The following is a 22,925-nucleotide window of genomic DNA, read 5'->3' as shown; positions in this document are numbered from 1 at the left end:
GTAATACAGCTGCAGTAAAAACCATATGTAACAAAGAAATGCTTTCTGCCTGAGCTCAGGAATAAGACACTGATATCTAAGCTCACTACTCCTATTAAACATTTATTGTACTGGAGGTGTTAGCCAGAACAATTAGTCAAGAAAAAGAAATAAAAAGGAATTAACACTGGAAAAGAAGTAAAACTACATCTGTTTGCCGATGACATGATCTGTATTTTGAAAATCCTACAGAATCCACTAAAAAAAAAACTATTAGAAGTAATAAAAATTCAGCATGCGGCATGGTACAAGGTCAATAAACAAAATCAATTGAATTTCTGTATACAACTGTAATAAACAATCCAAATATTAAGAAAAATCCTATTTATAAAAGCTGGGAAAAGAACAAAATATCTAGGAACAAATTTAACAAGAGAATTGTTAGACTCATACACTGAAAACTACAAAACATTGTTGAAAGAAATTAAAGATATGAATAAATGGGAAGACAGCCAATGACTTAACACTGTTAAGATGACAATACTATCCAAATTGGTCTACAGATAGAACACAATTCTCATTAAATTCCCATCTGGCTTTTTGTAGAATTAGACAAACTGATTCTCGAATTCAAATGGAAATCAAGGAAAGGTGAATATCCGAAATAGTCTTCAAAAAAGAAAAAAATTGAAGGGCTTACTCTTCCTTATTTCTAAACATACTGTAAATTGACAATAACCAAGACAATGTGGTTCTGGCATAAGAATAGATATAGTGACTAAAGCAAAAGATTTGAGCCTAAAGATAAGCCCCCAATCTATGACTAATTGATTAAGTATACCAAGACAACAAATGAGAAAAATAAGTTTTTCCAATAAATGGTGCTGATACAAATGGACATCCACATGCAAAAGAATGATTTTGGAAACCTACCTTCAACCATACACAAATATTAACTTAAAAATGAATAATAGATGTAAATATAAAAGGTAAAACTATAAAACTCTTAGAAAGCAGGAGTAAACTTGTAACTACTGATTAGGCAATGACTTCTTATATATTGATAACAGGAACACATAAGCAATGAAAGAAAGAAATAGACAAATGGAAATGATTAAAATTTAAACCTTTGTGGAAAAGGGCACTATCAAGAAAATGAAAAGACAAAACATAGAATGGAGAAAATATTTGCAAATCCTATGTGATAATGGAATTTATCTACAATATATAAAAACACACTCAATAATGAAAACAATAAAAAAAACAAACCAAGTAACCCAGTTTTAACAAGAACAAAGGATTTTAATTTCTCCAAAGAAGGTATACACATGGCTAACAATTCCAAGGAAAGATGCTTAACATCATTAATCGCTACGAAAATGCAATCAAAGTCACAGTGAGATACCACTTCACGCCAACTGGGATGACTAAAATAAAAAAGACAATAACAAGTTATTTGTGTGGATGTGGAGAAACTAGAACCTTCATATATTGGTCTTGAAAATGTAAAACGGTGCAGCCACTTGGGCAAGTCTTCAAAATTTTAGACATAGAATTATGACATGGCCCAGCAATTCCAGTCCTAGCTATATACTCAAGAGAAGTACCAACCTATTTTTACCAAAATCTTATACAAGCATTCATAGCAGTGTTAGTCATAATAGTTCCAAATAGGAAATAAGGTAAATTCACTGACTATTGAAAGGATAAACAAAATGTGGTATATTCATGCAATCAAATATTATTCAGCAATAAAAAGAATGAAGAAGTGACATATACTACAACATGGATGAACCTTGAAAATATTAGATTAAGTGAAAGATGCCATTCACAAAAGACCAGAGATTGTATTATTCCATTTGTAAGAAATATCGAGAATAGGCAATTCCATGGAGGCAGAAAGTAAATTAATGGTTGTCAGAAGGTGGGAAGACAGTAACACTAGGAGTCACTAACAGTGTGTACAGAGTTTATATTTGCCTACAACTGTATTGGTTGCTAAACTCTGAACACATTAAAAACCATCTAGCGGTATATTTTAAATGGGTAAATTTTATAGCCTATGAAATATAGTTCAATAAAGCTGTAAAACAGGAATTACTAGTACTATACTGTAATGTGTATTGCTAGGCAATTCAAATAACAGCTAATAGTCATTGTAAGCTATATTTATTAGACAAACAAACTAAATTTATGGAAAGACATTTTAAACACAGCATTTAATGATTAAATAGAAGCTTAAACAAAATGTTAGGTGTTAAAATCACAGGAAGTAAAAATTAATTGAAAATAATATTTTCATTAAAAGTATTTGAATTATAATCAAGACTTATATATTCATACTTCAAACACCAAGAATTATTTGCTCCACATGGGACAGTTGGATTAAATGTGTATGTTCTTTGTAAATATTTATGTAAGAAAATTTTATTTTTGTAATAAATTTGATTTAATTACCAAAGTAATTATTACTGTCAAATAAGTCACCACAGAAGGCAGAGTAGAAAAGTGCAAAATGTAAATATGAGCCTACCATTTGCTTTAGTGCCATATTGTAGTGCTTGATAGGCACTATCTTATATTTGTCATTACTTATGTAATGACACATCCCTTCATAGCATATCAAATATATTTAAAAGTGATTACATGCCAGATTAAATATGTTGGCGGTAATTTTTGAAAGTTTAAATTTGTTTCTGATTTCTTTGGTTATAAATAACACATTTAATTTTCAATTGGCTATGATTTCTTTTTTTTTTTAATTTTTATTGGGGAATATAGGGGAACAATGTGTTTTTCCAGGACCCATCAGCTCCAGTTCAAGTCATTATTTTTTATTATTATTATTATTTTTCAATCTAATTGTGGAGGGTGCAGCTCAGCTCCAAGTCGAGTCATTGTTTTCAATCTACCTCAATCTAGTTGTGGCGGGCACAGCTCACTAGTCCATATGGAAATCCAACCAGCGACATTGGAGTTGAGTGCACTGCACTATAACCATCTGAGCCAATCGGCCACCCAAATTGACTATGATCTCTTAGTAATCATTGTGTGAAATGAGAAATCTCACTAGAAATATTTTTAAATGAAACAAATGTAACACTTAATGAGGCTGCTAAATTTAGTGGTCATTTAGGTAAATATTTATTCACTTTAATTTTGAAGTGTTTTATATTTTTGACACTGTCTAGATATTCTAGTTTTCTATGTTTATACCCAAAGAAAAAAATACAATGTGCTGAAAATATTGAGTCTTGCGGCCAATTTTTTTCTTTTTCTTTTTCTTTTTTTTTTTTTGGGGGGGGGGTGTAAAACATGTGTTAAAAGAGTATAAAAGATTAAGCATTTTGTAGAAAAGGATAAGGTAAACATTGACAGTGATTGAAACATATTTCATGATATGATTTGATAAAAGCCATTTCCGCTACCTTTTTTAAAAAAATAATACACTGTAAGTTTTGAAGAAATAACATACAAGTTTTCTTTCAGATTTATTCAGTATCCATGGACCATTTTTGTAGCCCCCAAAACACTTTAGGTTTTTAAAATTAGCATCAGTAATCTATTCTGCTTTGGCTTTTGGTAGCTTTTTTTATTTCCAGATAATTACACATTCTGGAGATGAGTATCTGAAATAGCTGTGAAGAATTGCTTATGTTTAGGTACTTGAAAATGCCACTTTCAATAGTTAGCAAATTTTTCACTCAAGGACTCTTTCATACAAAAAAAGAAAAAACTTTTAAATAATGGATGGGGATGGAGGTTAGGATAACGAGACAAATTATTAGGAAAAAAATAAAAATAGCATAGTATTAAAAGTCCTAGCCAGAGAAATCAAGCCAGGGAAGAAATAAAAGGTATCCAAATTGGAAATAAAAGGTATCAAATTATCATGTTTTGCAGATGACATGATTTTTATATAGGACACCCTAAAGACTCCACCAAAAGACTATTAGAAAAAATAAACAAATATAGTAAAGTAGCAGGATACAAAATCAATGTACAAAAATCCACTGTGTTCCTATATGCTAAAAATGAAATTTCAGAAAAAAAAAAGAAAACAAAAAAACAAAAAACACACAATTTATTTTGCAATTGCAACTAAAAGCATAAAATACCTAGGACTAAATGTAACAAAGAATGTGAAAGACCTATATATGGAAAACAATAAGACATTATTAAAAGAAATTGAAGAAGACACAAAGAAATGGAAAGATATTCCATGTTTCAGGATTGAAGAATCAATGTAGTTAAAACGGCCATATTATCTAAAACAATACACAGATTTAATGCTAACTCCATCAAAATCCCAATGACATTCTTTAAAGAAATAGAACCAAAAAAATTATAAGATTTGTATGAAATCACGAAAGACCCTGAATAGCCTGAATTCAAATTATACTACAAAACGATGATAATCAAAACAGCATGGTATTGGCACAAAAACAGATACACAGACCAATGGAACAGAATTGAGAACCCAGAAATAAATGCACAGGCGGTGTGATAAACAAATACAGTGAATGTTTAATTTTTTTAAAGAAATTTATTACAGTAAAAGACACATTGCCATTAATCCCCCTCAAGTACTCCCCCTCACTTCAAACACATCCCATCATTCTTGCCACTTTCTGAAGCAGTTCTGGAAGTCCTCTTTCATGAGTGTCTTTAGTTGTGGTGTCATGGCTGCCTCGATGTCTGATTCAATTCAAAATGTTTACCTTTCATGGTTATTTTGACTTTGGAGAAGAGGCAAAAGTCACATGGTGCCAGCTCCAGTGAATAAGGTACATGAAGATACAACATAAGTTTTTTGTTTGACAGAAATTGCTGTATACCAAAAGTAATGTGTGACACGGAGCATTGTCATGATGGAGGATGATTTACAACACATTTTAAAACACATCTTCTCTCAATCATAGCTCACACCCAACTGACTGCACCGAACAAGTTGAAACTTGTCACATATTGTTACTAACATTTGATGCATTGCCTCCCATGTTGAGGATCCCTGCCTTTCCACTAGATGGTGCTTGGCAGCAGCATTCACCATAGTTTTTTTTTATCATACCTCATATATATGAGCAAATCATTTTCAACAAAGGGGCCAAAATATACAATGGAAAGAAGAAAGCCTCTTCAATAAATAGCGCTGGGAAAATTGGAAAGCCACATGCAAAAGAAAGAACTAGATTGCTATCCGTCACCATACACCAAAATTAACTGAAAATTAATCAAAAACTGAAATATAAGACTTGGAACAATAAATTACACAGAAGAAAACAAAGGTACTAAGTTTGTGGACCTTGGTCTTAGAGAGATTTTATGAATCTGACTTCAAAATCAAGAGAAGTAAAAACAAAGAGATGAATGGGACTATATCAAACTAAGAACATTCTGCAAAGCAAAAGAAACCAACAACAAAACCAAGAGGCAACCAACCAAATGGGAGAAGATATTTGTAAACAACACCTCTGATAAGGAGCTAATATCCAAAATATGTAAAGAACTAATACAACTCAACAACAAAAAATTACACAACCCAATTAAAAAATGGGTAGAAGATTTGAACAGACACTTCTCTCAGGAAGACAAACAAATGGCCAATAGACATATTAAAAACGCTCAGCTTTTAGCTATTATGGAAATGCAAATCAAAACCACAATGATATACTACTACCTCACAACTGTTAGAATGGCTATTATCAACAAGACAATTAATAACAAGTGTTGTAGAGGTTGTGAAGAAAAAGGACCTCTCATCCACTGCTGCTGACAATGTAAATTGGTACAGCAACTATGGAAAACAGTATTGAAGCTCCTCAAAAATTAAGACTAGAATTACCATACATCCTAACAATCCCTTTTTGGGTATCTATTCAAAACATCTGAAAACATTTATCCATGACAATATATGCACCCCTATATTCATTGCAGCATTATTCATGGTGGCCAAAACATGGAAACAACCAAAGTGTCCTTTGAGGGATGATTGGATAAAGAAGATGTGGTACATGTATACAATGGACTACTACTTGGCCATCCGAAAAAATGAAATACAGCAGTACCTCGGTTTTCGAATGCCTCCGTTGACGAACATTTTGGTTTATGAACACTGTAAATTTTATGGATCTATGGTATCATTAGATAGTAAAATTCATGCTAAATTGCTGTTTTAGGGGTTGATTTTAAAGGTCTGAAACAGATTAATCCATTTTGCATTACTTTCTATGGGGAAACCGTGCCTCGGTTTTTGAACATTTCAGAACTCAAACGGTCTTCCAGAATGGATTACGTAAAAAAAACCTAGGTTCCACTGTGCCACTGTCATTTGGTACAACATGGATGCATCTTGAGATTATTATGCTCAGCGAAATAAGTCAGACAGAAAAAGTCAAAAATTGTAATGATTTCACTCATGTGGGATATAAAACTGACAGCAACAAATGAACAAGACAAACAAATAAAAACACATAGACACAAAACAGTTTAGTGGTTACCAGACAGTAAGTTGGGAGATAGAAGAGGGTAAAGGGGGTAAGTATATGGTGATGGAAGATTTGACTTTGGTGCTAAACACACAATGCAAAACATAGATGATGTATTATACAATTATACACCTGAAACCTATATAATTTTACTAAATAATATCACCCCAATAATTTTAATTAAAAACATTTGTTGGGGTGACAATTGTTAGTAAAGTTACATAGGTTTCAAGTGTACAATTCTGGAATACATCATCTATATATCATATTGTGTGTTCACCACCCAGAGTCAGTTCTTCCATCACCATATATTTAATTTAAAAACAAATAATAAAAGAAATAAAGAAAAAGAATTGTCATTATATCCAAGACCATACTACTTTACGAGTTCTGACAATTAAGATCGTGAACTTGTTGCAATGATGTTGCTAACCTTTTTTGATATCAGAGGGATTATTAATCATGAATTTGTACCAACTGGACAAACAGTTAACCAAGTGTACTATTTGGAAGTGCTGAAAAGGCTGCATGCAAGTTAGAAGACCTGAACTTTTAGCCAACAATTCATGGCTCTTGCATCATGACAATGCACCAGCTCACAGGCACTGTCTGTAAGGGAGCTTTTAGTCAGTAAACAAATAACTGTATTGGAACACCCTCCCTACTCACCTGATCTGGCCCCTAGTGACTTCTTTCTTTGCCCAAAGATAACAGAAATATTGAAAGGAAGACATTTTGATGACATTCGGGACATCAAGGGTAATACAATGACAGCTCTGATGGTCATTCCAGAAAAGAGTTCCAAAATTGCTTTGAAGAGTGGACTAGATGCTGGTGTCAGTGCATAGCTTCCCAATGGCAGTACTTCGAAGGTGACCATAGTGATATTCAGTAATAAGGTATGTAGCACTTTTTCTAGGATGAGTTCACAAACTTAATTGTCAGACCTCACTCGTCTATCTGAATACTGAATATCTCGCAATACAAAATATCCAATTTGCAAAACTCATGCTTCACTCTTGAAAAACAAATATACACAAGGAAGGGAAAATTTGGGAATTACTCAGTCTTTAGGAAACCTTGATTAACCATTAAAGAATACCTCCTCGTTGTGTCCCAGAGGTTTGTATACACAGGAGCAATGCTTCACAGTAAGCTTGGAGATTGACAAAAGGGATAGAAGATTGGGGATCACCTTTATTTGTAAAATAAAAGTAGCATTATAAGCCCAAGAATATCTTTGGCAGAGCGATTTTTGCTAAGAGAACACTGGATGTTGCATATCTACAAATTGCCTATGTACCTCTATGGAATTCCCAGTTTGAGGACCACCAATTTAAACCATAAAATTTGGGAATGGGAGAAAGCTGAAAAAAGAGGGGAGAGAAGAGAAACAGGAAGGAAAGGGGCAATGGCTTAACTTGGCTATAGGCTAGAGTTTAATAGAAAATTGCATAGGGAGAATTTCATGATACAGGAGTGACCAACAAACTTTTAACATCATTGTCGTAGGCTTCTGAGATGGCTGTCACTCATCTTTACCTACTGGCCTTCATGTCCTTGGGTAATGTCATCCCTTTGAGTGTGCACTGAACCTACTGTGTTTCCCCGAAAATAAGACCTAGCCAGACATTCAGCTCTAATGTGTCTTTTGGAGCAAAAATTAATATAAGACTAGGTTTAACATTAATAATATAATATAATATAATATAATATAATATAATATAATATAATATAATATAATATAATATAATATAATATAATATAATATAATATAATATAATATAATACCGGGTCTTATATTAATTTTTGCTCCAAAGACACTTTAGAGCTGATTGTCCAGTTAGGTCTTATTTTCGGAGAAACATGTTAGTGACTTGCTTCTAACAAGTAACATTACAAAAGTGATTAAATGTCATTTACAGGATTAGATTACAAAAAAGACTGACTTCAGTCTCTCTGTCTCTATCTCTCTCAACACACACACAGAAAGACTTCACTCTGGGGAAAACAAGCTGCCATGTTGTGAGTAGCCCTACGTAGAGGCCATCATGGCAAACAGCTGAGGTCTCCCACCAACAGCCAGACCTGAGACTTGACAACAGCCATGTGAGTGAGCATGGAGCCTCCTCTGCCAAGATGTCTGCAGCCCCAGCCTATCCCTCCATTGCAGCCATGTAAGAGACTCTGAGTCAGAAGCATACAGCTAAGCTGTGCATGGATTCCTGATCCTGTAAACTGTGAGATAAATGTTTGTTGTTTTAAGCTGCTAAATTTGGGGGTAATTTTGTATGCAGCAATGGATAACTAGTGCAGTCATGATTATCTAATATTCTAAACTGATGATAGTTACATAGTAAGCACTTAAGATACGAAAGACTAGTGCAAACTTCTTAGCTTAAGAATCAGTATCAGGTTACTTATGATTATAATGAAAACATTTATAGACATACACATATATATGCAAAATAAAATGAATTCAGAGTGGAACTTTCTGATAAAGCTTTCCAATTCCCAGTTATCTTTCCTTTCCTCATCTTCAGTTCATCCCCAATCAGTGTGCATGTCTACATTTGTTTTCCCCACTGCAGACACAAGTGGGCACATGGGCACACGCATTGGAGAAGCATGTCATACAACTGGCCAGATGTATTACCGTTGTGGGACACAGGTTAGGTGTTTTATAAAGCACCTGGGAGTATTCACAGTAAGACTCAAATTTAGAAGAAAAATAAAATCATCATTTTTTTTGTTGTTTTCTATAACTACCCTGACTCATGGAAAATAATCTAAATAATTAATTCCCGCCACCATTCTACCTATCTTTCAACTTACGAAATAAAATTATGTATCTGTAGTCTTAAGAATGTAGTCAGGGTTAAAATGACTACAGGTTAATAAAGCTCACAAGAACTTCCCTTATAGCATATTTGACTTCTAATGTTGTCTCATTCTTGATGAAATAGCGTTTCTTATCCTCAGCAGGAAGGTTCTTCTTATAAAGTTTCAGCAAAATGTCAGCACCTCCCGTGGAGAGAGATGTCAGCATTATATCCTCAGCAAAGATACTGAAAACAATTGGATTATTGACTTTTTTTAAGCTTTCAAAATATTGTGAGGTAACATTCATACCACATATATCATTCACTTAAGAATAGTTTTATTTATTCATATATTTGAACTCCTTTAGAGCACTGGCCTCAGGTTCCCCACTCTAAAACTCATTGCTTTGTACTTTTGTTTTCTTTTTTAACATTTGAGTAGCTCATACGGAATCCACAACACACTCATGCTATACAGCATTTATTACAATAAATAAGGTTGTTTTAATCCTAAAATATACTTTACTTCTATTTTGATAAGATATACTGTTATTATGGAAGAATTTCTTCTCTTGTGAAAGTGCATACAATACACAAAATAAACCATATTACTCACACTTAGTCTATTTACCCATTTGGAATATGCTTATGTAGAAGAATTTTTCCATCAAATAAAGAGCCACAGATTTTGTTGTGAACTAGGAATCCATTATACATTTGAGTAAATCTGACTCTGTTTAAATAGTCTCAATGCTTTGTAAAATTAAACTTGGCTGATTGTTTGTTTTCCAGGGTGATCATTAAAGGACAAAACAGAATGTTAGAGCTGCAGCATTATTGGCAAGCTTTGCTTGTTTGCTTCTCTCCGTAAATGAGCAGCCAATGGAACTTCTGTGCTTGTGACAGTGTTCCAAGCAACCCATCTCTCTCAATCTAAATGTCTATTTGGCAACTCATCTTATTTATCATCAATTCATCCTCTTTACTTTATGTCCATTGCAGCTGCCTTACTTCAGACTTCCATCATTTTTTCCCTTATTTTAAATTTACATGTTCTATATATATTTTGAAATAATTTCAAACGTATAGAAAGGTAGCCAGAACTCCCACATCTCCTTCGACCAGAACACCTAATTGGTAACATTTTACCACATTTGCTCTACTGTGCCCCTCACCCTCTCCATAAGCATATATATGCACATATAAATAAGTACACAATATGTATATGCATATGTATATAAATACACACATTTATATATATCTTAGTCCATTTCAGAACCTTTTGAAAGCAAGCTGCAGATGCGATGCCTTGTTATCCCTAAATACCCCAAAAACCTCAGTGTATATTTCTTTCAAACTGGAACATACATCTACATAACTACCGTATAACCCTCCAAATCAGTTATTCAACACTGATACGACCAACTTCTCAGACCCCATTCCAAATTTGCTTACTGTCCCACTATGGTAGATCAAAAATGGCTGCAATATCTGTGCTATTTCTCCCATTGATATGTGATATCTAATTCTTCTCTCCTGGAATCTGGCTGACATTAATGATTGTATACCAATACAATTCATGGAGCTCTCAGCTGCCACATAAGAAGTCTGATTCCCTGAGACTACTATGCAAGAGTAGCCACAAGTAAGGATTCTCTTTGACAGTCCCAGCTGTGTCCAGTCTTTCAACTATCCCTGCCAAGTCTCTAGAAATGTGACTAAGGACATACTGGGCCCTCCATACCTGCCCACCTGATAATGTTCAATACCACATTATACAGAAGAACTGTTCAGGTAAACCTGGCTCAAATTTGTGACCTAAAAATTCATGAGATATAATACAATGCTTATTCCTTTCCGTCACTAAGTTATGGGACACCATTTTGTCCAGAAATGGATAATCAAACCAGCTCACAATGTCTCATTTTTCTTTCTAGTCCACTATCCTAGAGATATGCTTACATTTAGTTATCCTGTATTACAGATTCCTTCAATCTAGGACTATTCTTGAGTCTTTCTGTCTGTCGTCTTCCTATAGTTTTGAAGAGAACAGGCCTTTCAGTCCACAGAATGGTTTTTTACCTGGGCCTATCTAAAGAGTCCTCACGACCAGACTCAGATCATGCATCATTGGCAGGAAAACCACAAAAGCGATGCTGTGCTCTTTGGGCTGCCTCACATCAGAAAGCACACAATGTCCACCTATCCCAACACGAGTGACGTCAATTTTGATGACCCTGTCTTGGTGGTGTCTCACAGCTTTCTTCACCTTAAAGTGTTCTGCAGGTAATTGATTCGTATTTGTTGGAGAGGATTCCAAGATTATAGGGATACCCTATTTCTCAAACACTACCTACCATCCTTGGCTCCATGTCCTCTTTGTAGGCCTGACAGCTCATGCCTCCATGGAGTGATTCTTCATGTGGCTCCAGAACCCTCCCTCCTTGCCACATGTCTTTGGCTGCTCTCCTGGCTGTGCCAGGAAGGAAGTAGAAGATGATAAAAAAAAGAGAACTGAGAAGCAAAGAAGAGCCCTCATTCTTTCTTATGATATTATTGTAATACCTTCTTAATTATTCTCCCTGTTCTGATTTTTTCCATATATCTCTTTTCTAGTCTACAAACAGAAGACAGACTATTCCTAGAAAGAGTACAATGTGTAGTGACCAAAGTAGATAAAATAAACATTTGAGTATGCATCCTTACTCTTTCACTTATTTGCGTTACTTTGTACCTTTAACTTATTTGAGCCCCAGTTTCAAACAGGGAAACAATGCTTACTTAGAAGATATATGGTGAAGTTTATGATTGAATATGTAGAATGCCAAGAACATAACTGCAGCTGTTGTGGCAGTTGTTATAATTATCATCATGAGAAATTTGAATATGATTCTGAAACTTCTTTTTAAAAACACTGTAATGTAAAATTCAATATAAAAAAATTAAGACCTTTCAATACATTTTATCCCCTACAGGATAAAATCTAAACTCTTATGTATCTTAAGAGATTTTTCATGAGCTGACCTCAGCTCAGCTCAAGCCTCACTTCCCAGCTCTCCTCAATTGTCACCTACAGTGCAGTCAAACTAAAGGCCTCAAATTTCCTTGATTTTAGTATGTTGTTCTTTTTTTGCATGCTTTGCACATATTGCCTCAACTTAAAGTATTCTTTTTCTAAATATCCAATTAGTGTCAACCTTTACTTACTCTTCAAGTTTCAGTGTAAATTCATCTCCTCTGGAGACCTCCCTTGATCATCTCCAAAACAAGTAGAATTAATTGTTCTACTTGTGACTGTGACACTTTAAGTACCTTACTATGTATAGCACTTGTCACAACATATAGCAACTATTTACACACACACACACACACACACACACACACACATTTACCTTACGAGATTGTGAGCTCATTGAGAATATCGACTACATCTTGTTCATTTTGACATTCCCAAGATGTAGTTTCTTGTCAATAGTTCATTCTCACCAATAATATATCTTCAATAAATATTTGTTTAATAAAACATCTTTATAATGGTTACAATGACCAACAAATATTGATCACCTGTAACTACTAATTATTCAGTAATATTCTAAGCACTATCCATTCTTTATATAAAATAAAGAGCATAAGACCATTACATTACATTAATTCTAAAAGATCTGTACTGTAAATTAGGAAAATAAGGCTTGGAAGAGTTACTAATTTGTATAAATTTGCAGCATCTAGTAAAACTGACATCATGGCTGAAGCTATCAATATATCTGTAACGTAGAAAATATATAGCATATCCATGAATACCAAAATAAATATAAAGAAAACTATCACTTTAAAATAGGCTTGTCACATATATTATGTATTTTATTTGCACTTTGACACAATAAATTATTTTAAATAACGATGGTAAATGTTGAGGTTTACCAAAACTACTCTCTTACATTGCTTCCTCAGCTCTATTTTGTGAGGCCAAGTGGCCTGCAGTAGTTTAAACTGACACTAGGGCTTCTGTGTAGCACACACCCTAGATAACAGCCTGCAGAGCCACAAGTGAATGTAAGTTCCTGCTAAGACTCCCCGAAGGGCCGTTGTGATGGAGTTGCTATCATCTCCCAGGGCCTTCTCTTGGTGTGGCCCTTAGATAAGATCCCCAAGAAGCTTATCACAACCTCACTATTTTGGGTTTGAATTGACCAATCCAGCCTTAGCCCAGGAACCCCAAAGCACTCCACCCACAAAGAAAGTCATGCGCACTAGATCCTGCCTCACTCTCTGCCTGCCCTCTGCCTTGACCTCCATCCACCATGTGGTCCGTTGAGGCATGCCATGTACCTCCCCCGGGACTTGTGAGTAATGAACTTCTCTAGTTTAATTCCCTTGGAATCTTTTGTTAAACTGAGGCTCACCAGCCAATACTCCAGGGCTCCACTTAATGAATGATAATTTAACAAAGTCACATGCAAAGGGAATGTGCTAAACAGTTAATATGCACTAATTCCTTTAATGAGTCATAGAGGAGAGAATTGATGTGCAGAGAATTTGAATGTCACACAGCCAGTAACTGGCAGAGCTCAAAATTCCCTGTTCTACCTGATTCAAAGTTTATTTTGCTGAACCACCTTGCAATCCTAGGATTTTCAAACCATCCCTTTTATCCAAGAAGACCAAAAAAAAAAAAAAAAAAAATCACAGATTTGAGTGCAAAAGTAATTAAACAGGAAATAAATTTTAACCCTTTTGCTGCAACAGTTGGATATATCCCAATGAATATTTCCATATGCTCACGGCAGAGGGAAACTTCCAGAAAGGATGTTTAGGAAAGCAGATTCACATTTTTCTATATTTTTGTGTTTTCAAGAATGAATAATAATAGGAAATTTTTATACATAAAATAATGTCATTTATATACAAAGAAGCTCAAATTGTTATTGTTAAATGCAAAAAATAGTCAAAATATCAACTTTTTTTTTTGTGGATTTCTGACACTTTTTTTAAAAGAAACTTGAAATCAACTAATGCAGTGAAAAAGTTAAAAAGAGGAATTGATAATGACCTAAGGCAGGATTTGGCAAACTATTTTCTGTAAAGGGCCAGATAGCAAATATCGTAGGTGTTTTGGGCTATAAAGTCCCTGTCACAACTACTCAATTCTGTGAGAAAGCAGTAAAGCAGCCAAAGGCAATACATAAATGAAAGAGCATGCTGTGCTGAGATAAAATTTTATTTTTAAAAAATAGACAATAGGCCATAATTGTGTTTCCCTGTACTAATGAACTAGGTATTTATAATTACAAAAAATATTGAAAACTATCAATACTCACATTATATGTCAAGGCCTGCACTCCAAAGGGAGAAAAGAAAAAGCATTGAAATGACATTATGTAAGGAAACAATGAAAGTACAAGTGAACCTCAAGGTAAATGCAAAGATTGTTGGGTTTTCTGAAAATGCCAGTGAAGAAAACTGTCATTGGGCATGTAATGTGTAAGATATTGTGTAAAGATATAAGCTTGATGGAAAGAGTTTCTCAGAAACATGTGGTCACTAGTTTATGATCATTTGGAAGCTAGAAGTAAATACTTTTTGTTTCTAGGTATATATCCATATAGAATTTTTATTACTAAACATAATATTTTAGCATCTGAGAAATCTGTGGAAACTATTCATTCTCATACACATTGTGATAAGTTAGAGCAATTGATCTCAAATGTTAGTGTATATTAAAAGCACTTGAAATGCTCATTAAATACGTTGACTCCAGAGTCCCAACTCCAGAACTACTGGGTCAGTAAATTTTGGGTGGAGCATCCCAAGTTATTCCCATAAGAATGGTCCCAGAATCACACATGAGAAATCCTCAAGTAAAGCAATAATTACACATACGTCATGTGCTACACAAAACAGCAAGGAGCTTCTGGGAAGCTGAAAGTAGATGTGCATTCTACTGGCCACCAGGGATAGTCAAGAACCAGGAAAAAGACTTCACACTGATTAACTTCTTTGATGGAATATAGCTCTCAAGGGAGAGACATTTCTGAGAAGTTTAGGAATTAGATATTAAGAAGCTGCTCCCATCCAAGTTCACAGTAATCCAGGGACCTAGTCACTTAGTAACCATATCTATTGGCCTGCTGAATTTCCCACTATATTCATTTCCTATTGCAAAAATAAACAAACAAACTAAAAATAACACAATCTTATTGGCTTAAAATACAAAACAACTCATTATCTTACAGATCTAGAGGTCCGAAGTCTGTGAAATGGGTCTAAAAATCTAAAAACCAAGGTCTGGACAGGTCTGTTCCTTCTAGAGGTATTAAAGGATTTGAAATGTCCTTGCCTTTTCCGGCCTCTAGAGGTCGCCTACACTTCTGTGGCCATTCTGCCATCTTTAAAGCCAGCAAGAGAGCAACTCCACATCTCTGGATTTGACCTTCTCTTCTGCTTCCCTTGTCCACTTTGAAGGGATCTTGTAATTACATTGGCCCTAGCCAAATACTTCATAATAACCTATTTAATTTAAAAATTAGATGGCCAACAACCATCTGCAATTTAATTCCCTATTGCCATGTACTATAACATAGTCACAGGTTTCGGGGATTAAAACCTGGACATCTTGAGGGGAGAAAGTGTTCATCATTCTTCCTGTTATACGCATACAGAAGCACTCTCTCCAACAGAAGGAAAATTGGGAGTGGGAAACAAAAAAAAAAGAAGAAAGAGGTAAGAAAGTGAGACAAGGCTTTTAAGAATGTTTAGAGTATTGCAAGTGCCATCTAAAGCAGCACCTATTCATTTGGAGTCTGAGTTGCAGGCTGGTGTAATTCAACACTGGAAAAGCCAGAAAGAAGAAAGAATATACTATATATAGCTGCAAATGGAAATTAGGTGGTTACATGTCATAACAGAAAGACCTATTATCTGAGAAAAGGGAAATAAAAGAGGATAGTATAGACCAAATGTTTGTGTCCCCCCCAAATTCATATGTTTGAAGCCCTAACCCCAATGGAGGCTATATTTAGAAATGATGTGCCTAAGGAAGTAATTAAGGTTAAATCAAGTCACATGAGTGAGGCCCTAATCCAATAGGATTAGTGTCCTTATAAGAGACACCAGAGATCTCTTGTTCTTTCTCTGTGCCCACATTCATGTTCCAAGGAAGGGCAATGTGAAGACACAGAGAGAACTTGGCTTTCCACAAGTCAGTAAGAAAGCCCTCACCAGAAACCAAATGAGCCTGAATTAGTCTTGGACTTACATCTTCCAAAACTGTGAGAAAGTAAATGTCTGTTGTTTAAACCACCCGATCTACAGTATTTTTTTTTTTTTACATGACAGCCCAATTAGACTAACAACGAGGGAAAAGGGACAATGGGAGGAGGTAAAGAATTATGGGCCCAAGCAAGAAATCAGATTCACATGGGTCCCTTTTAGATCTGAAAGTTCAGAAAATGCATTCTCCTGATTAAGCTATTCAGCCAAACCTTATGCCAGGTAAATGGGTCATTTTATTCTTTTTAAATAAATTTTAAAGACATCCTTTGGGAAACATTTTCTGTATTAATAGCTTAATATTTTTCCATCTCTTGTAATGAAACTCATTTGGAAAAACAAACAAGTGTTTTGTAAATATTTATTGTGTGTTTATGCTTATAGGTTATAAATGCATATTATATGTAATTATGAATAAATAGTAGCAATATTTTAGACACATTGACTTTACAGTTAGCATAATTGGAATGCATTTATTCAATAAGATAAAAAATTACTTGTATTTTCAAATTAAGAATTGAAGCCTTCCTGAAAAGTAAAAAATTCCATTTGTCTTCACAGGTCACTCTTTTTATATTCATGAATCAATCATTCTCTTTGCTTGAATAAATTTGTTTGCAAAACTAAGTTTTTAATATTCAAAATACCTTTTGCAATATATGAGGTCATAGAATCATAGAACTTCAGAATCTGAAGATAACTTAAAACTGTATTCTCCAAATCCTTCTGTTACTAAATAAGGATTCATAAAAAGGATTGAAAAAAAGAGTCTCAGAGCTCTATTACCCCTTGTTTTTTCCCTTCCCTATACTTTTCTAGAGCTTTCCTCTAATTTTTCTCCTTTCCCATGCTTTGTTTCACACCAGAAAGTACGGCAGCAATGCAGCAAACAGCAGGACAGCTTGAGTAGGATATAGGGAACGCTTAGAAAAGGCTTATAGGAAATGGCTAAATGAACAAATACGACCTTGCTGGTGTCAGTCAATCTAGTAAGCTGAGTTTGAGAATGTCAGATCTATATAAAAGGTGCTGCATAAAAGCTAAGTGCATAAACATTGGCCATGTATTGGGCATTCCTTTCATGCAGAGCCTAGCAATTCTCGCCAAGAAGTTAGTCATGGTGAAGGGGGTAGGCAGTGCTTAAAGGACACAATGGAACAAGAAGTAACATTGACATATAATGGTCCACTTAGATATTCAAACACATTTGAAACAATGAAATTATCATAAAACCTTGAAGTATTTCTATTTATATCCAAGGAAAAGCAGTATTGTACATGATCTTGCTAGTGAGATATCCCTGCACTCATGGCTGACGTTAAGAGAAGATGGGGTTCTAAAATGCTGAGTTGTAAAATAAATTTGGCAGTACTATTTTTGTCATTTTCTTGGTCCCCTTATAAGGCTAAGACCTCTGATTAACAATGACACACACTCCTTCAGAATGCTCAAGATTCATAAAGAATGAAAATCAGCCCAGTAATTCAAACTGACTGTTGTTTTGTGCCAAAGTTGCAACCTTTTTACACACACCATTGAACGCTTTTGAAAGAGAGAGAGCAAAGTATTGATTTTTTTTTTTTTTTAACTTTCCTTGACTCAAAATGAAATCCCTAAATGCAGTCAGGCTGCCACTGCTTTCACATATTCCTGAATATGCTACATTCATAGCAATTGAGCGTGGTACTTTGTAACTTTGCAGTTGGGTTTTACTACAAAGAAAAACTACTCAAACCAACACTTTCTGTAATTTGCTTCTTTCTTTGATCAACAAATTTGACTAGTCAAGGCAGTCAAACTAGTTAAAAACATTTACCAATATCGATGCCTTCTATGGTACATTCTATTAGGACATTGCCTGATTTTCCTCTCATTTAATTCTCCTCTTTCATTACATTTTGATGAGGTAAAGATAGTAAAACAACAATCCACATTTATGCAAGCACATAAATATATGTATGCAATCCACATTAATTCTTCTAGGTAGCAAAATCAATAGAGAAATTTTATAGTGAAAACACTAAATAAAAGTAGAAGGGGTCAAGCCTAAATTGAAAAAAATATATGTAGATGCAAAATTGAAAAGGAAAAGTAGATTCATTAAGATCTTAAAATTTATTCATAAGTTTAAATTAAATTAAGTATGTATCATGTTTTTTAATATTGTAATGATATATAATTAAGGATGTAAACACCAAAAATGATTCATAACCATTTAAAATAAAATACTTAGCAGTTCCCCAATCAGAAGTGATGAGATAGAAGAAACCAGAAGAACACCTCAAGTATAACTCTTCATTGTATTCCAAAACATATATTCATTAATTGCAACTCCTATAATACTAACCTGAGAAATTCATGAAGAAGTTTGTGGTAATGCATCGTGCCTGTGCCAGATATCACCAGGTTGTTATCTGGATATCAGGGTAATCAAACCAGATTAATACAAGCCCTTTCTCCTGAGACAGTAAGAGGATACTGGCAACATGCTATTCTTTCTTAGTCTTCAATTTCAAAATTACTACAGCATCGACTGAGAGCTAACTTTAAATACAAAAGCCCAAACATTTGGTTCTAATCCCATGTTGCCACAGGATTCTGACTCATTGTTGCTTTATTTCCTTAGAATATTTTTTAAAAAATCATTACCAAACATTATTTGTAAAGACACATCAACTTCAATAGCAATCACAGAAGCTCTAACTTGTACAGGGTGCAAAGTTTCACTCTACTGGGCGCAAAGAATAAAAAGAAACATTTAAGATGCTCTGCCGGGAATGACTGCAGGAGATTACCCCAGCAAGCTGTGAAGGGGGTCATTTTAGGAGCTGGTGGAGGCTGAGGAAAAACTTCACAGAGTCTACAGGCTAGAGGATTGTGCAGTAGTTTAAAAGAAGGGTGGAACTTAGGTAGAAAAAGGAACGAAATTTCAGAGTGAACCTCATGCAGCAGGAAAGTGGTATAACATGATTGAGAAGTTTGCCTGGTGGAGAACACAGTCCCGGCCTCTCTAGAGAACAGGAGAGAATTTGAGAGGTAAAAGGCAAAATAGAGGGAAACTTAAATTTCGTATTCAGGATATGGAGGTTTGTTTTTCACCCACATTTTCAAACCTTATTTCTAATGTGAACAAATAAATAACCTAAATTCTTTGGTCGGGATGCAAGGATAGTAGAGAGAATCTGAACGACAAGACCTATGATATAAAGGAAAGGGCATGCTCTGGGAAAAAATTACCTTCCTAGCTTATCGGTGCGAGTATTTCCAGGTATTGGGAATAATTGCAGGATTTTAAGCATAAAAACAACTGAAATGATACATTAAAAACTTTTAAACATTAACATATGTTATTTTACATAATCAAGGAGTGCTGTAGGCAAAGCAGTGTTTTGAAATATTCATTATAAAACCTTTTCGAGAAAGAAGAAAATGGCAGCAGGAGATGTATTAGGAGACTATTAGTTGGACCAAAATAAGACACTAAGACGATTGTAAAGAAAGAAAGTTGGTGCACTTGAACAGAATTAAAAATTTTTAAATTACCTTCAGAACTGGGGATCAATTTCAGCAAAATTTAGAAGTGTGGGGTGCTTGATTTTGACTTCCTGCTGACTGGATATACATGCGCCCCCTGCTCAGATTTCCCTCGTTCCTGAAGATGAAAGTGTGAAGACCTTCCAAACCACCAGGTTCAGAAGCAGGTACCTCCAGTTTTGAAGAGAGGAAGGAAGGAGCAGAGACTGGAAGCCAAATGAGGAATATAAAGCAGCGGCTCTCAAGCTCCTCTGTCGGCATCACCTGGGAACTGTGGGTTGGTCACCTGATCACTAAGCTCTCCCCTTCATCTACTAAATCAGTTACTCCTCTGGTAGATCCCACTTCCTGTGTGTTAAACGGTTCTCCAGGTGATTCTGATGCATGTTCAAGTTTGAGAGCCACTGGTATTGCCAGTGGCTGTAACAGAACTAGCAGAAGTAACTCCAGTAGCAGAAGTAATTGATTTCAGCTGAAGACCTGAGAGAGCAGCTTCATGAGAACGGAAACCTAGTCAACAATTGTAATTTAATCGCTTCGTGGATAATTATTTCAGTTTGCATATGCCAAAATGAGGCAATCTTATTAAAAATGACCCCCCTGAAAAGATATGCAGGAAGATAAGTTTATTATAAAAATCCAAATCAAGAATATTTTACCAAGCCAAATCAATTTGAATTTTATTTCAACTTTCTCTGGGATCACCCATTCCCTACAACTCCTTGTAGACACACAATCTACTATGTTAAAATAAAAGAACTTTTGTACCGAAGGAAAGAAAGGTATTTGATAAATTTTTGCTCTGTCATAACATGTCGCTCTACTTTCCTGAAGATTCAGTATATTCAGCCGAAGAATATTCTTTTATACAGTTTCATTTAGTAATATGCTTTACTATTATTACATTCACAATTGCTGCACTTCTGCATGTATTTTGTTTTGTTTTGTTTTGTTTTGTTTGCAGCATGAGCCTAGCTAACTGTTTCGAAACTACTTTGACAAATGTAATAAAAATTAAAGTGAAAAGAAATGAAATTCAATCTCATAGTATTTATAAATCATCACTATAGGATGACCAGTACTATATACTTGCGTAAGTATGATTTTGTTTTGAAGTGTAGATTGTTCTAATTTCCCTATAGAATACCAACATTTCCAAAAGAAAAAGAAAAATGAGAAAAACTGAAGTCATTAAAACTTTGATCTCTTACTCATTTCACTCAGTTTCAAAGCCAGGCTGGTTATAAAAGTTCTAGACATCCAACACCATGTTTTATTTCTGCATTGTTTCTTTACTTTATATAGAATTTGGGAATCATATCAAAGGAAATATTTTAAATCATTCCAGACTCTAGGTTGGTATGAGGCAGCTTTTATGTATTTTTGATATTTCCCATCCTGTAACTATCCAAGCTTTATTAAAGTGGTGATCTGAAAAAGAAGGGCCAATTACCAAATATACCCAAATGGCAAAGGTATATATGAAAAGATTTATCCTTCTGCTCTAATTGTTTGGCTCATGCAGGACCCAGTAAAATTAGTGAGGAAAAACTTGTGCCCTCAAATAGTATATTCGCAAGGTTTTTTTGAAAGGAGCAAGAGATACTCAGAAACTCCTTCATAAGAATTATCATTTCATTGGTAAGTAAATTCTTCCTATTGTCAATTCAAAGTCATTTATGCCATTTGAGATAAGATCTCTACTTTCCACAAAAAAGATGGGAAGCAGCTATTACCATTACAATTGTTTTCCCAAGCAGTCATCAAAACTCTAGGAGAGGAGACTTCTAAATGTGCAGATGTCACTAAAATGATATTTGTGCTTTCTTAATGGGACAGGGTTAGTTGAAATAATTTTTGTATACAGAGCTTTATGACATTTATTCAATTTAATCATAAGTTTGTTATACATATGTATAATGGAAAGGAAAAATGAGATTCCATTACATTTCTGTACTACATAGCCATATTGTGTCACTGGCTCTTGCTATTACACAAATAATGTAGAAGGCTAAGGAACAGCTTTTTTTTTTTATTTAAAGTCATGCCACAGTTAAAATGGTTATACCAATAAAGTTTTCTCACAATCATATTTACCAAAGTTATCTTTTCTCCCTTTCTTATTTTGGAAGGAAATATATGAACCCTAAAGAAGCATTGATTCCAACCTTTAAATTTAATATACTCTTATCCTCCTTCTCTTCCAACAAAAGAAGAGGAGGGCTCAAATAACTGAATTTTCCAAATTAGAAATACAAATACACACAGGAGTCAGAATGTGTATCATTTAATACAATTCAAGTAAACAAGCATTGCAAACAATATTCATGTCAGTGTGTTAACTGTTGAAGTAAAAACGCAGATGAGTAACAGAGAATCTCTGAGTCATGGTTGGCAAAACTCTATATTATTAACAAGTTATGTTCCCCATCATATTCTATAAATCCATCTAATTACAATCAAAAACCCAAGGAGACTTTCTTATGAAACTTAACAAGATGGTCTTGATGCATGTCTGAACTAGAAAACATGGGAGAATATTCCAGATAAAGGTAAAAGACAATAACCCAACTTAAAACTTGGCAAATTAAACAAAGAGACAATTCAGAAAAAGAAATATAGAGAAAACAAATATATTTAAAAATAAACCTGTCAGTGATCAAAAAATTATAAATTGAAACAATAATAGGACATCATTTTGCCATCTGATGATTAAAAACAAAAAAACTTATCTGAGGCTGGTGGAGGTGTGGTGAAATAGGCTCCTTAGTGGACCGTTTCACAGTACTTATAAAAATTTAAAATATTTACAACTTTTTACATAGCAATTTCA

The 22,925-nt window shown here is 34.4% G+C and overlaps 1 long non-coding RNA gene across 2 annotated transcripts in view; it reads right to left on the bottom strand.

Annotated features, from left to right (window-relative positions):
* The window catches only part of LOC148759097 (uncharacterized), a 159,324-nt gene extending 139,007 nt beyond the window's left edge, over nt 1–20,317 (bottom strand). For both annotated transcript variants that reach the window (XR_016021619.1, XR_016021623.1), the window contains exon 1: nt 20,102–20,317. This is a non-coding gene — a long non-coding RNA (uncharacterized LOC148759097). The remainder of the gene's footprint in view (nt 1–20,101) is intronic.
* Nucleotides 20,318–22,925: the final 2,608 nt, after the last annotated feature.

This window comes from Rhinolophus sinicus, chromosome 1 (assembly GCF_057876585.1).
Source record: "Rhinolophus sinicus isolate RSI-liver-muscle chromosome 1, RSI-T2T, whole genome shotgun sequence".
Lineage (NCBI taxonomy): Eukaryota > Metazoa > Chordata > Mammalia > Chiroptera > Rhinolophidae > Rhinolophus > Rhinolophus sinicus.
Note: the sequence above shows the minus strand (reverse complement) of the source record. Positions and strands in the feature narration are given on the sequence as shown.